Genomic DNA, 5000 nt, shown 5'->3' with positions numbered 1-5000 from the left:
CACACACACACACACACACACACACACACACACACACACACACACACACACACACACACACACACACACACACACACACACACACACACACACATCAACTGCAAGAAAACTGTGGTAATGCACTTTCACACCTCAAATGACGTTCTCCCCCTTTCTCAGCTGACAATTGACGGCCAACCCCTACAGGTGATTTAGTCGAACAACCTGCTGGGGAACACCATCGACAGAAGGGTGACTTAGAAGGAGAACACCGCTAACACCGTCAGGGCAGCCTCCTACAAGCCTTATATGCTGTGTCGCCTGAGATCATTAGGGGCATAGGCTGAAGATCTCAAAACTATCTACACCTCCTTCATTTTGCCCAAGTTGATGTATGCGTCACCTTCTTGGGCCTCCTTACTTGCAGTCACGCAGCAGTAGCAGATGGAGAAAGTGCAAAAACGAATACACCACCTTTCGGCACGCTCTCACCACACTCGGAATTCTAACCCTTGGTGACCGTTACCTTCAGACTCTAAGGTCATTTGAGGTCACCCTAGTGCAACATTCTCGGCAGCGGGACTTGATACCACCCCCAGCACCAACACCACGGCGCGAGCTGCGTCAACACAATATCATCAAGCCGATCAGAGCACACACCGACCGGTATAAGAAGAGCCCCATACCATTTGTGAAGTTAATCAACAACAAGAAATAATGTTGTACAACACGGTTATTCCTTAGCTTACTGTTTTCTATCATTGTAACAACATCTTTATAATTTTATAATTCTCTAGACTGTATATTTTCAGCAGTAATGCTGCTATACCCAATAAACCGTATATAAATGTTTTTATTGTTATCACATACACACACACACACACACAAGATGTATATACATACGTATATATATATTTATATATATATATATATATATATATATATTTATACATACACAAAACAGGAACACACTCATAGATACATATATAATATATCTAATATTATATATAATATGTGTGTGTGTGTGTGTGTGTGTGTGTGTGTGTGTGTGTGTGTGTGTGTGTGTGTGTGCTTGTGTTGTGTGTGTGTGTGTGTGTGGTGTATAGTGTGTGTAATGTGTGTATGTGTGTGTGGTGAGTGCTGATGTGTGTGTGTGAGTGTGTGTGTGTGTGTGTGTAGTGTGCGTGTGCGTGTCTGCTGTGTGTGTGGGGTGTGTGTGCTTGGCTGTGTTGTGTCGTGTGTGTGTGTGTTTGTGTGTGTGTGTGTGTGTGTGTGTGTGTGTGAGTGTGTATGTGTGTGTGTGGTGTGGTGCCGGTGTGTTATGTGTGTGTGTATGTACGTGTGTGTGTGAGTTTTTGTGTTGTGTGTGTGTAGTGTGTGTGTTGTGTGTGTGGTGTGTTGTTTGTGTGTGTGTGTAGTGTGTGTGTGTGGGTCGTGCGGTGTGTTGATGTGTGTGTCAGTGCGGTTGTGTGTGTGTGAGTGTGTGTGTGTGTGTGTGTGTGTGTGTGTGTGTGTGTGTGTGTGTGTGTGTGTGTGTGTGTGTGTGTGTGTGTGTGTGTGTGTGCGTGTGTGTGTGTTTACTCAATATTTTATTTGTAGGAACATTTGAGGTAATGCTCTTCACAAACGAGAATAAGGTAAAACTAATCTGTAACATGTCATTATATCATGGCTGTACAAATCATGTCAGGAAAAGTTTAATTTGAGGTTACGCCATGGCTGTAATAATGAAGACATACTTTCTTTTGTCCAACTTCCTGCCAGCAGCAGATTGCAGAAGCAAATAAATTCCACAAATATAAGAAACGATGCTGTTTCTTGCCTCCAGCATGTCTGTACAAAGATGCTCCAACGTCAGTTACGAAATTCGGCAAAGGGAAAGGAAACCTCTGCAGCGTTATGACAGTAGCCGTAAGAACAATTGAGACACGACTGTATATATCTGTAAAAAAAGACAATTATTTTCTTTAACTGGTACTAGTGATATGAGCATAAAAGAGAGAGAGAGAGTGAGAGAGAGAGAGATGAGTGAGTGTAGATGAGAGAGAGAAAGAGAGGAGAGAGATGAGATTGAGAGGAAGGATGAGAGAGAGAGAGAGAGGGTTCGGGGTGGGGGGTGGGGGTGGGGGTGTGGGAGGTGCCAGACCGTTGGTCGTGTTGGCCTTGCTCCTGCGCCTTTTGGTTCCTGGTCGGGTGATGTTCTGACTGGCAGCAGAAGTGAAGTTGTGTTCGGAAGGGATGACATGCTATTTGTTGCTGATCCTGCTTAGGCCCTATCCGTGGTCGATGTCGGATGGGGTATGTGGCTGCTTTGTCGGGTGTTGGTGGGCCCTATAGGTAATTGCCTCTGAGAACGAGAAGTGGAAAAAGAAAGGGGGAGAAGAGAAAGGGAAAGACACAATGAGAAAATAAGAAAGAGAGAATTAGTAGATGTACGTAAATAGAGAGAAGGAAGGATAAAGAGAGAAAACAAGAAAGGAACAGAAAGGGGAACAGGTAGGGGGATATTAAAAAGTGCAGAGATGGAGAGAGTGGAAGACACACACACACACACACACACACACACACACACACACACACACACACACACACACACACACACACACACACACACACACACACACACACACACACACACACGCACGCACACACACACACACACACACGCGCACACACACACACACACACACACACACACACACACACACACACACACACACACACACACACACACACACACACACACACACACACACACACACAAGCTGATCCCTCTGAAACTACTACACTCACACTTGTCCCCCTTTCCCTTGTAAAGCGGAACTATACAGGCACTCCTCCAGTCCTCCGGCACTCTACCCTCTCTTGCAAATATTAAATAACCTCACGAGCCAGTCCGCCATAACTGTACCTCCTTTCTTCAGACATTCTGCATGGCATCCATCCAGACCAGGTGTTTTACCTGCTCTCATCATCTTAACAGCTGCTTTCATTCATCGTTCCCTATTTCTCTACCATTTTCCTCACTCATCACTCTCATTTTCTTAGCGCTTCCCACTGCAACTACCTTTCCCTCCCTATCCTCCTTCACATCTAGCAACTCCCTAAAATACATCTTTTTATTGCTTTCAAAAATTTCTGTCATACTCTTACCACATTTCACATCTGCTCTCCTCTTTGCTTCCTTTATCTTATGCTTAACTTCCTTTCTCTGTATCTGCAAACTTAACATCTTTGAAGTAGTACTACGTGACAAGCTTGGGTGTTGCACCAAGGAAGCTCCCTTCATCCATACCCGTGGGTACAAATATCATTAAATAGATGGGGTAGCTATGGGTTCTACCATAGTATTTCTGCCTGCTAACTTTTATATGTAAATAGTTGAAGAAGAGTTATTTAGAACAATGAGAAAACCATATATCTACTATAGGTACATCGCTGTCATATTTATCCAAATTAGCAATGCAGAATAAATTACGCCTACACAAAACCTCCAGCGTGATTTTTGCAATAAAATTTAGCGCCACTCTTAGATTTTTTTTTTTTTTTTTTGGGGGGGGGGGGTAGAATGACAGCTCTTTAAACACAGATGTCTTCGGGAAAATAACCAACCTAGACCACTTTTTACATAGAGGTAGTGAGTACCCTTAGAGATATAAAGACTACGTAAGTGCATATATTATAAGAGAGTGCACCTACTGTAGTATTTAGAGGTAAGTACAAAATAAACTTGAGCTCTTTACCAAAGCTTAAAGAATTTGTGTTTCATGCTACATGATATAAAATGAGGTTTTAAAATTAGATTATCATTCTGTTATATGTACGTCATAGATGAGCATGATTATATAAGAATGCTTATGCTTGTGTAACGAAGGATAAGATAATTTTTTCATTCTCTTCATAATGTACATGTATATTGATAAGTTCTCGTGCTTTACCTGCAAATGAATATAATACTTAAAATTATATATCGTTATATTTTTACACTGCTTCTTACCCAGGGCAGTGGAAAGGATGCAGGGATGACCCGTCATCCAGGAGGTTCCAAGATGGGAGGGAGGGAGGAGGGTGGAGGGGAGTGGAGTATGTAGGGAATGGAATGGGTGGGAGTGGTTTCTGAGCCTTTTTCTTTTTGGCTACACCCCGTGTAAGGGGGAAAAAGCCTTTGGTAGTTGTGTGTATGTATTTTTTACATACTGCTTTTACGTGCGCAATTTTGCAACTTTGTTTATCTATATCACTATAGTGTATGGTACCTTTACAATGAACAGAGGCCTCATCCCCATACTATAGATATTACGGAATCAAAGGTAATAGTTGTATGTACTATTTCAAGAATGTGGTGTAGGTAATTGTCGAGGGGGAAGAGCATATTTTCTTGAATATAATTGGTTGGTGGAGGGCACGGTAAAGAGAGGGAAAAATGTGGAGAGATATGAAAAGAAAAAGAGGCAGAGAGAGGTAGAAAGAAGGAATCGCAAGATAATGACAGGAAAGAGAGTAGATAAACGAGAATGGAAAAAATAGTTTAAAGAGTTGGAAAGGGAAAGGATATAGAGAGGTGAGGCAAAGGTATAATATAGAGGAGCGAGGGAAGGAGAGAAATGAAGAAGAGAAAGAGAGGGAACGGAAGAAGAGAAGAAATGGATACAGATCTCTTGATAGCGCATTGGTTTAAGTCACTGTAACTTTGTTACGGGTTAGCTGGGTTCGAATCCTCGGCTCGTCCACGTTTCAATTTCCAACGAATGTCTCCATCGAGCGATTCTTCAGTCTCGACTGCGATGGCATGGGATTAAAAGTGCTTTGTGGTTGAAAAAAGATATTAATTGATCGCTGGGAACCATTCAGTGTAAATGTATATATTATTCACACACACACACACACACACACACACACACACACACACACACACACACACACACACACACACACACACACACACACACACACACACACACACACACACATATATATATATATATATATATATATATATATATATATATATACATATATGT

The sequence above is a fragment of the Oratosquilla oratoria genome, chromosome 22 (genome assembly GCF_046742065.1).
Source record: "Oratosquilla oratoria isolate Oo_2021 chromosome 22, ASM4674206v1, whole genome shotgun sequence".
NCBI lineage: Eukaryota > Metazoa > Arthropoda > Malacostraca > Stomatopoda > Squillidae > Oratosquilla > Oratosquilla oratoria.
Note: the sequence above shows the minus strand (reverse complement) of the source record.